The following is an 11,846-nucleotide window of genomic DNA, read 5'->3' on the forward strand; positions in this document are numbered from 1 at the left end:
CACTGCACACAGACACTGCTACTGCTGGTGGTCCCTGCTCTCACCCTAAAACAGCTTCACAAAGATAACTCTGCTCTGCCTTCCTCTACTGCTTTCCTCTGATTTGGAATGGAAATCAAAATCGCTGCTGGCTACAGTGCTAGAAAACACCAGAGAAAGGATATGGAGACAAAGCACTGAGGAAAGGTCAAGAGATAACAGCAACAGGCATGGGAAGTAGAACAAGGAGGAGGTTTTGCTTCCACTCTTTTTTTCATAGAAGGTGGTACTTTGTATGCACAGGATGCTTAGTAAGATCTTTTCTGATTAAACTAGGGAAGACTTCACACAAAGGACAAAGGATATCACAGCAGGACTTGTACAGTATGTTTTCTCCTTAATCTGAAACCCTTTTTCTTCTTCAACTTGAAAACCCACAGAAATAATTTATTTGTGACAACAATTACTGTGTATATACCAATATATTTGGCAAAGAATAATCCTGGTTTAAGTTTTCGCATTTATATTGCCAAATTTATTCAATGAGATATAAACACATTTACATAATAAAGGTAAAAAAAGACATTAACAGTGTGAAGATTAATTCCATCCAACATGAACTAGTAGCTGTGGCCTTTGTTACCTCGAAGGCTGCAGTGCAGAATCATAATGGACTTGGTTTAAATGCAGAGGTATAAACTCAGTTTTAAGAGCTGATTTTTCACACTAAAACAATCAAAACATTATTCCAACCACTTCTTACACCCTGAGATCATGGAGACAAACAATTCTGACTACTAAACATTCTCTTCTAAGAAAGAAACAAACAATTTTTTTTTCCAAAATAGAGATTTGGAGACAACTTTCCCTTTTCCAGAAAAATGGAACATGGATTTCTCCCTACCCAAGCCAAGCATTTTGTTATGTAGTAGTAAAAATTCTAAATTTTCCAGTTCAGCATTCTATATTTCCCTTCTTTTAGCCCCTTTAGGGAAACAGAGCTGAAAGAAAAACAACTTTCAGAAAGTGAACATCAGCCTTAGTAGCCTATTTTCCCCAGCAGAGAAGGTGAAAAATATGAGTGTGAAATGATATATATATAAAATAAGTGAGCACAGTTGGATAGAAAGGGAGAGTTAAAAAGGAAAGAAGAGCTGAAGTAAAAAAAAATCTCAAATATCCATATTGAATTGTCAAGGAAGTGAAAACAGATTGAATGAAACTGGAGATGACACATGTTTGTATTCTCAAATATTCTGAGCTTGCACTAACAGAACTAGGAAAAAGCTCAAAAAATTCAGTTCCATTTGACTATACTTCCTTTGTTTTGTTCACGTTTAGAGGAGAAAATTTTAAGTACAACTTGGTTGCTCATTACATTGCTTGTCAGACAAAGTATTAGAACTGTTCTGAAAAACAGGTTTTGAGAGAATTCTTTTGAGAGAAACTGTGTCCTTAACTGAAGAATCTGGATCTTGTGCTGATACTCCAAACTCTAAAGTAACCTTTACATTTTTAAGCTGCTATACAGCTTGTTTAGCTGGCAGATTGAGTTTTCTGATATTTAATACTGAATTTTATGAGAATTTTTGAAAACGTTAGACCCAATGTAAAAAGTTATTTTCTACTGAGAAGTTGGGATAGGAAGAGAATTTCTCAACAATGCTACTCAATGTTACTGACAAAAAGCTTCCCCACACCCTCTTTCCGTAGAAAATGTTTAGATTATGGAAAATAATATGAATGCAAATATGGTGTTCAAATGATAGCATAGTTTCAGCAAAACTATTTCCAAGGAAAGCACGCTATTAATCTCAGCTATCAGATACACAGAAGACATATTTAGGTTATATATACACCAAATTCTCTGGCTGTTATTATGTAGTGGTTACACTGCAAGTGCCAGAAGTCACCAGCAATGATGAGGAGTGTATGGCACTGGAGCTATTTAAGCAACTAAGATAAATACACTCATTGTAATAGGTTACTGTTCACACACACAATATGCATTAGCTTTTGACCTGATGAATGTGGAGTTTAAAATAGTTAAGACAGAAAGCATAAAGGAGAAGATGTATTATTATCACACAGCAAAATGATGCTTATTCAGTTCCAGGGCCCTGACAAGCACAGGAGACAAATCTGTGTTACCTGAATTCATTAGTCCTTTTACTTATTATATTTCTCTAAACATATGATTACATTAAATTACTCCACTTTTCTCTGACTCCTTGTCATGATGAGCTATCATGCCCTTGTCATGCATGATGCAGTTGGCAAGGATACAATCCTTTTTCCTTAAAGCCCATTTTCCTTTCTGTCCTCCATTCCCCACTCTGGCTTTTACACAGAAAAAAAAAAAAATCAACTACTAGAAGTAACCAGTTTGCATGAAAACAGCTAGTGGGAAAGAATTCTTGATATGACAGAATTTTTTTTTTTCAACATCAAGAGTGAATAATAAGTTGTTTCAATTACCTTAGCATTATAAAATATTCCTGTGTATTTAAAGCCTCTAAATCTGAAGTATATAAGCTTGATCATTACTTAAAGATGGAGAATCCAAAACATTAAGACCATTTCATGGCACATATAAGCCATGCAACTCCAAAACTTTCCACAGTATGGTAACAATAAAAGCTGTAGTCTGTACACAGATTAAATTCTTGTGGATAGAAATTTTTTTTCTGCGTATATTCCACTAAATAACTTTGGTTGTATCATTCAGGAAGCAAGCAGCAGTTCCTACACTGTTGCTGAAATGGTGCCATGGCAACAATAAGAATTCTTTATTCACAGGTTATCTTAAAATTTCCCTTAAATTACTTTGAGGAGCAAGGACTGAAAACCAAACCCATATATTCTCATGTTTTCATCCTCTTTTTACCAATATTCTTTATTTGTTCTGTCTGGTACATACTGATTTCCCTTCAACTTGCATTTGCACTTGCATTCCAACAGCTGCCCAACTTGAACCAAAAAAGTGTGACATCTCCAAACTGAGGTTATGGAAATCTAAATGGCTGCACCTCATAAAAATGCACACTACACCCCATCCTCTCTTTGAAACTGTAAATCCATTTCCTATTCCAGGGAAACTTCTTCAGCAGAAGGACAGTGCACCACTTCTGTTGGATATTTAACATCCTATAACTAATGGAAACCCTCTTTTCAGAAATTGAGTGGGAAGACATTCCTGTACGGTCTGTGACTTCCAGACAATGTTCTTTTTGTGTTTTTTAGCGCATCTCTTATTTTTATTTGTAATTGTACTGAAGGATATTTTATTAATCACTTTTCATTTATGCTCTCTATTAAAAGCACTATCAGCCACAGTTCTTTAAAAGGACTATTTTCCATGCATTTATTACTGTCATGCATAACAGCACACAATGAAACCATTCTACTTACACTCATCACAGGTGTTACCTGTTTTACACCTTGTTTCAGTTACTCCAACACATTCTTTAAGCTGAAATATTCTTTCAGTTTACAATTTTATCAGCACCATTTTACTGAAACTTGATTGATATACATTGTGAATGATTCAGCTGTAAACAGCTGTGGCTCCTATATTTAAAAATTCTTGATGACAAAACTCCTCAGGAGTTTAATGGATCTTGCCAACTAATTATTAAAATAAATAAATAAATAGTGTGTTGGTAAATATGCATACTGGCAGTAACTATACTGGGAAAAAAATATCACAATAAGAGACGTGTTCACAAAATAAGGGTTTTCTTTACAAATTATTATATTTCCTTTTTCTTCCTTTAATTTTGACTGAATTCTTTAACTACTTCTTTAGACCATAGTAATTTGTAAGGCAGATAATTCCTGGAATGTTTCTTTTAATCGTTCCCAGAATGCTTCTTTTTTAGATTTCTACTTTTCATGGTAAATATTCTGTAATATACATATATATTTTTTTTTTTTCTCAGTTTATCTTTGATTCATGGATCAACAGAAGAGTTATTTAACGAAAAACTATCTTAAATAAGAGCTATCTATCACAGACCTGTCTAGGCTCACATTTAACCATATTTATTCCTTATATAGATAATGTCAGGGCTTGATTTTCCAGCACTCCTAATAATCTTAAAGATAACTCTCAAATTTACTTGCTATCTTTACTGTGATGACCTTGAATAACATAAATGGTTCTGCACATTTTCTGGATTGCAAACTTTTCCCTGCTAGGCACCAGTGTGCAGTTTGTAATCATCACCTTGAGTATTTATTTTTAAATACCCAGTTCTTGGAGTTTTGTGCTGCTTCTGGACTTGTTCAGAAAAAGCATTTGTATTAATATCACAATACTAAATTTACTTTATGTAAATGTACCTAAACATAAGTATCAGACAAACAAATGTCCAAAGTGCAAGTCAAATTCAATGTCAATAAAGTATCTGAACTGTACCTTTTTAAATTCTGCTTGCAAACAGTGTGAGGATTACTAGAAACCTCAATCCACTTTTATGACATTAATTTACCTTAAGAGATGACTGATTGGGTGAAATTGCACCTAATGATATCTGCAGTACTTACTAAGGGCCACTCAAAGAGAGATCCCAGTTTATACCAGTTGTACGTACTGCTGATTAAAGAGAAAACTCCAATTGTATCTTATAGGAAGCTGAATCACTCTGTGAACTGACACATACCATAATACAAAATTTATTCTAACTCATGGAGAAGTTCTCTGGATTTTTTTTCCTTCAGAGCAATTTCAGAAGCAATTCCACAGTGGACTCCAGTTGCTCTCAGAGTACCAAAAACTCCTGTTGGATCTGCTGCTCCCCCCTGCACTGACCACAAAACTGCACAGAAACATCCCACTCAAACCTGCTCTGAAAAGAAAAATTGTTCCTATGGTTTCTGAATGCCAGAGTTGTCTTGGGAAGGGTGTGGGGAGCCATTTGGGGGTTTTGGTGGTGTTTTCTTCCTCTGACTGTGCTGCTGCTCCCTTGCAATTGCCAGGATAAGGAGGGAGAAGGAATATGGGGTCAGAGGTGAGGAAATCAAAGCTGCCATTCTGGCTGCAGCACAGACTCACAATGGTCTGTGCTGACCTTGAAATTGCACCCAAGATATCTCTGATAAGATATTCATGTGTTCTTTTCGATATCCATTTGTGTGGCTTTTCCTTTTAATTAATTTTTGGATATGACAGATCATGCTTCCAAGAGCTATCACGCTACCATATTAAGTTTTAGAAGCTTTAGGAAAAAAAAAAGAACAAAAATATGAACTTCAAAGGTTGGGTATAGAATAATAAACATAAGAAAGGACGTTCCCACACTTGGTGTTTCAAACAAGCTGTTTTCCACAGGCAAAGAAAGGTCATGATATTCTGACCTCAATGGTTTTTCATCTATTTTCTCATATTCCAAAGGTTTGTGTTCTAACCATCAGAGTGTGAAGAGTCACAGTCATTTATTTTCTCCTTATTAGAAAATATTACATATTTTGTACAAACAGCAATCTATCCAACACTAGGGTGCACTCATCTCACCTTGTAACACTGAGGGTCAGAAAGCTACTTCTAGACGATTGGAGAATGAATTTTTAAGCTTCTTTCTGCCTACCTGAAAGTAGGGATTTAAAGCCAAATCTGTCATAACTCAATCATTCCAGAATATTCTGCAATAGAGCTCCTTATTCCATCTGTTGTGGGAATTCAGAGTGGCTACATCTGCTCTACTTTGTACAAAGCACTTCATTTGGAACAGAAATGAGCAGTACTCCTTGAATCTGTGTGCTGACTTCAGAGCAATTAGACAGCACCTAAAGGGAGGTATTTGCCTGGGATCCCAGATCTCCACTATCAAGTTCTATTACTGGGAAATACTGTTAATGGGTGACATCCACAAACAAGGAGCTACTGGATCTCTTGGCTGGCAAGGATGTCTTCTCTGCCAGAAGAACATTCATAATCTCAGCCAATAAATTTAAACTGAAAGTGTCTTTAAGCTCTATTCTCTTTTTTAATCAAGTTTCAACCCAATAGTTAGGACAAAATCAATAGTGTTACATCTTTATACTTGTTGATCCCCTTATAAAATGATGCATCAGTCTGTTATTACCAAGTGTAAATGCCTCTTTCTGCAAAGGCTGAACTTCATAATCCATTTTGCACCTAAAACCAATCTCCAGATTGAAAAAGCCCCCAACAAAATACACCAAGAATCCTCATGTCTGTGTGTGCACTGAGTGCACCCTGAAGGCATTATGCTAAGCAGCAAAAATAATTTTTATGAACTGTTTAGACCATCAAACCAAGCAAGTACAACAATTTCAAACATCTTTTCCTTCACAATTCTGCACTTTAGATTAAAAAAAGACATCTGTTACTACTTACCAGTCTTCTGCTCTCTTCAAAACTGGTGACTATTCACTCATTCAGTAATTCTAAAAAAGAAGAAGGCAGAAATGCTTATTTTAGGTGCCACTGTCAGGTGTAAGTTGATGCAAGTATCCCAAATTTAGCACTTTTCACAAGCATTTAGAGATGGTATAGTAAAAAGAAAAAATGCTGAAAAATGTTCTACAGCTTGCTAAAAGTTTTCCCATAACCTAAATCACTGCAATAGATTTGAACTGGTCTCTGTGAGAAAATTGTTCTCCCATCCCCTTTATTGTCTCTCCAGTCCGTAAGCACAGATTGACCTGTGTCTTTCCTTATGGAAAGTGCAGGGAATGCTCCACAAATTAATGCAATCTGCAGGTTTTACTCCTCCTAATAATGGAAATTAGAGTTCAAGGAATTCAAAAACCAAAGGATCAGGACTGTAGCTGTTCAAAATACTCTTATATCAGTTATTTTTCTCTGGTGTTTTCTTCACCAATGTAGAAGATGCAGCTCCTGCCTAACTCAGAGTCTTTGACAGTTACAACTAAAAGAAGTCAATTTGAAGATTAAATAAAAAAAAACATAAAATGTCTGAACACAGGGGGGGAAAAAGCATTTACATAGCTTTATAGAGGAGCCCAAAATATTTTTTCATTGTTTATGCCAAAATGTTAAATATACATATACATTTTAAAAGTATATTTATTTTAGAAGCTATTATTTTTAAATTTTTTTTTCATCATGCAATTTCATTGCAGAATTTAAACTTCATTAACAGAAGCTTCATACACAGCTTAATTTATCTTGTATATAGACTGCACTGAGAGCTGTCTATTCTAGCTATGATGAGGGAATGTTTTGGGTTACTTTTTAACCTCAGTGATGCCCACAAATGGAGATCTGACAAGAACTGCTTTCAGCGACAAGTAGGTTGGTAAAGCTACTTCTATTTCCTACAGAAATGTCAAACAGCAACAACAAAGAACAGCACTTAAAGAGTAACACGAATTTGTATACAATACTTTGTTCTGAGGCAATTAAGAGTTTCATTTACAGCAGCTTGTTACCAAAGTAGTGCCAGCAGTGTTTATTAATTAAAGGTGTTTTTTCATCCTTAGCTCCTTTGTGAAGAAAGTGAGAATTAGCCTACTGTTTCTGGGGAATTACAGTTTTCTAATCATTTAAAAAACGAGGGTGACTAGTTCTGCCACCTATTTGCCCTGCAAACATTCTGCCTCTCGCACATGCCAGGAATTATGACAGCTCTCTTTCAGACTGCCTATACATTACTTTAAATATTGCTGTACAGATCCTGAGTTATTTTGTACATCAACCAAAATCTGTGGTGGTGTTCTTTTAAAGAAACTCTACTCTTGGCTTTCAGAAGAACATGTTGTTTCATTCCCCTAAAGAAGCTCAGAACATCAAGGAAAATAACATCAAGTGATAGTGGGTTCAAACGTATGTCTAATCTTTACAACCCTTCAGTAGTTACATTAAAAAAGTGAGGCATAATTTATTTCTGATGAAACAGAGTTGCTCAGCTTTCTGCTAATAGGATCCTCAGGGCAAAAGGGGTAGGGAAAGCTCTGATAAAAGAAGAGAGCTTCATTTTACTGGTTTTTTTCTAGTCTGGAAACAATAAATTAATAATAGTGTTTACTCTGATTATCGTTGATTTAGGATAAATTGTTCTCATTTAGCAAATGGGGAAATGAAATTCAGTGCCCAAGGGACTGAGAATATAAATCTATGCCAAAGGCTACAATTGAAGACACATTTACAGACCCATTCTGAATTCCTGGATTCATTCCAATCATTGCTGATAGTAGGGAGGCTGATATTCTAGTACCATTTACCAGTTTAATGATGCAAGTTGCCACTCCTTTCTCCTCCCCTCTCTTTGCTTCCCCCTTCTCTCTTCATGTCCCTCAGGAAACAATTTTTTTTGTTTAAATCCTTGAAGGGTCACTATCTTATAAGTTTTTTCTTTTGGAAAGGCCACTACAATTCAAAGGTACATACCTATGTTTTGATACTGCTCATCCAAAATTATTCTTCAGCTAGCCAACTCTTATTCAATGTAAAAATTGAATAGGGAAATGTAAGGACTTTGAAAGGGCATAATGTCCTATTTAAAAAAAACCCATAAGTACTTCTCAGAAAAAGCATTGTGAAAGCAACAGGAACACCATTATCCAGCCAAGAAATAGCTAGTATACTAAGGATACTATTATATGTATTTTCCTTTCTTTAAAGTGTTGTAGTATCATCATACTTTTCATACCTGAAGACAACGAAAGACAACACATAGCACAGTACTGAAGCTGATGGCACACAGCAAAAGCTTCATGCTAGTACTGCATCTGCTCCTATGAAAAGTATCATTGTTTATTACCACTCATTAAAATTTAATTTTATAGAGCATCTTGAAAAGTTCATTTTTAAAATGGGAGTATTATAGCTCACGTTACTGACTAGTTAACCACTTTGAGAACACAAGACTTCTCAGACTTGTTGCTTTCAATTATTAAAGAGAAAGCATAAATCTGATTAATTCAGCTTTTTTAATAAACAGTAGTTTATTGTTTTCCTGTTTAACTAGCACAGTCATGTGTTTTGTTTTGATTTCTCCTGATAAATACCTCGATCTTGAAAATGACATTCTGTTACTACACTGATGTTTGACTATGTGTTCGTTGCTTCACATTTCATTTACTGTATTCTGAGATGGCATCATGAACCTTAATGTTTTAGTTACTTTTATCATAGGTACTACATTTTAGCACAGTATGTGGGAGTGACAAACTACATCTGCAAATATCAAACCAAAGATTAGTTTAGGAAAACAAAAAACGTATACCTAGCTTAGCCTTCAAAGTGTTCAGCAGAATATCCCAATAGCATATTCATTATTTGAATCTTCATATTCAGTGCAATTTGATGATGCTCAGAAATCCATTCTGATGAGTGTTGGTGCCAAAATGGGCTTAGCACACAACTATTTACAAGCATGCAGGGTATTTTGCTGCTTCCTGCACAAGCTGTCAGTGCAATTTAGAGGTGATCCGTTTCTTTCAAGCAAAATTGAATTACAAGTGCATAGAAGATCAGTTTTAACCCTTAAAAATGGGAATTTAAACCTGAAATTCAATTTCTTGACTGCTAGTTTAAAGAAACACTTGTGTCTTTAAGTTGTTCCGACAGGTCCTCATCGTTGGCATGAAGACTGTGCTGACTATTTGAATGCTGTCAATGGCTTCTGGTGCCCTGGATTATGGGTTTCAAGTGACCAAATAATGACACAGGGGGATAAGTTTGTTATACTTCTCAGTGGCTATGTTTTTATTCATAACACTGCTGACCATCTCTTTGGAAGGATCTTTCTTTCCAGACTTGTATGTAACAAAATGATGCAACTGTATGCAATGACAAGATTCTTCTCATCCACACTGTTAACTCAGGTGAAAGAGGGAAGTACTGGCTGTTACCTAAACTAAACAAGTACTTGTACTCGGTAATGGTAGCCAGGAAACACTTTGGTTTTACAATGGGGAAAAAGGAAAAACACCAGAGCAAGCAGGACATGCCAGTGTCACAGAACAACCCCAAGATCTGTAAAATCTAACCCAAGCCTTCTATTTCTTGTCATCCCACTTGTCCACACTGCCATAGGAATGTTCTTTTAAATATTTAGAAATCGGTTTCTTAAAATTGCCAGAAGAATTCGTAAGTATGCAAGTAAAAGTTTACTCTTCAGTCTTACTGAGCAGCACATCATATCAGGTAAATTCAGGATGACTTTCTAAACCTGAGTAAATGGCTTAAAATGTGACTTCATCACCTTCTTAGCCTCACCACAATTTACATTTGAGAGGGAAATGGTAATGTTACAAAGATAAAAAGAAAAATAAACGAAATTGCAAACAGACAAGCCCTACTAGTAAATGAAAGCTTCTTTATAGGATACTTAAGTCAGACATTTAGAAGCAAATGTAATAATAAATAATCATCATGCATGGAAACTAAGGAATATCAAGATTGCAAGGTATAAATTTCATCTTCTCTTTAATATGATTAACATATTTACAACACATTGATTAAACACATCTCAAAGCAGAGAGACATCTGTAACAGATGTATGTTCCAACTTTGATCTACCAGCCTTGAAAACACCTCCTTAGCTCTCATCTCCATGCATTTTTTATTTTCAAGTTTTCCCAGGGTTTTAAGCACATACTTTTGTGTCACTCATTCTTGAGCTTTGGGCAGGTCTCAAAATCTTGTGCAGGTCTACACCCAGCAGAAATGAAGGATTTGTCCATCCAAGACTTCTTGGAGGATCAATGAAATATTTACCTTCCACATAGGCTTCAATCAGAGCTCCACACCAAATGCTTTAGCAGTCAACTGTTTTTAACGCACAGCCAGAGAACACCCAGAGAATAATCCAGCCCAGTGAGCAACTGGCACACAGACACAGGGCATGGAATGCCTGGACTAAATAGTTCATTTAGACCGAGCAGATTCAAACTCCAGATATCAAACTGCTCCCAGAGAATGAACACAAAGGTGATGGTGAACACCTTCAACCCTTGAAATGAAAGGCATTCCAGACTGCTGTAGGTAATGTAAGATTCAGTAAGACATGTGCTTTCACTTCCACTCCTTGGACTGCTTTGACATCTCCTACTGAAATGATAATGGACTTGTTCTGAGGGGAACACTGGAGGCAGGCATGGCAAATATAGCCACGTTAAATAGCATTTGTAGTTTGCCTGCTGTGATATCATCTTGGAAGCAAAGTTTAAAACCTATGAGAAAACCTGGTCTAATAAGAAATCCATTTCAACAAAAACACCAGGTTACATTAAAAACAAAGGATTTGTTTCTTCTTTTAATACCTTTTTGAGACTGCAGGCTTTGGCTAAACTGAAGAGGAATATCTAAGTACTTATACCTTTAGCTATCCAGTTAACGTTCTGATCTGCACCAGAAAAAGAGAAAACTTGAAAAAAAACATGGTAAGTTATTACACAAACATTTTCCAGTATAGCTGGTTGAATTTTGTCATTCTGGTAACAAGCAACAATCTTCCTGTAATGCATCACCAAATTATACACTACCTCTAAAATTCGAAGTGTAAACAGATGTAAACGTTAATTGAGGAACAAACTGAGATACAGCACTTTCCCTGAAGTTTCCTAATTTTTACTGTCATTCTAACATAAAATCAGGAAGACTGCGGTTCAGAACCAGATTTTTTGGAATTCCTTCCAGAGCAAGCAGTTTATCTGCACAGTGCCATCAGTACATTCATAAAGCAATATGATGAATGTATTTGACTCTAAACTCATGTCCCTCCATAAGGCTTCCAAAGTTCTTTAAAGGCACTTGCTTTTTACTGGTAATAATTCCTTGACAGTATCAGCCTCAGTAAGACATGCCCTGAAAAGGCTCTGAATTTCCACAAAAGCCTCTCTACACAGAAAGTAGCAAAGCTGCCTGAACAGAC

At 35.8% G+C, this 11,846-nt stretch overlaps 1 long non-coding RNA gene across 1 annotated transcript in view; it reads right to left on the reverse strand.

Annotated features, from left to right (window-relative positions):
• LOC113967382 overlaps positions 1 to 6,391 on the reverse strand; it is a 224,476-nt gene extending 218,085 nt beyond the window's left edge. Inside the window, exon 1 of the long non-coding RNA XR_003534149.1 lies at positions 6,341 to 6,391. This is a non-coding gene — a long non-coding RNA (uncharacterized LOC113967382). The remainder of the gene's footprint in view (positions 1 to 6,340) is intronic.
• Positions 6,392 to 11,846: the final 5,455 nt, after the last annotated feature.

This window comes from Neopelma chrysocephalum, unplaced genomic scaffold (assembly GCF_003984885.1).
Source record: "Neopelma chrysocephalum unplaced genomic scaffold, ASM398488v2 Primary Assembly neopelma1_63, whole genome shotgun sequence".
NCBI classification, from domain to species: Eukaryota; Metazoa; Chordata; class Aves; order Passeriformes; family Pipridae; genus Neopelma; species Neopelma chrysocephalum.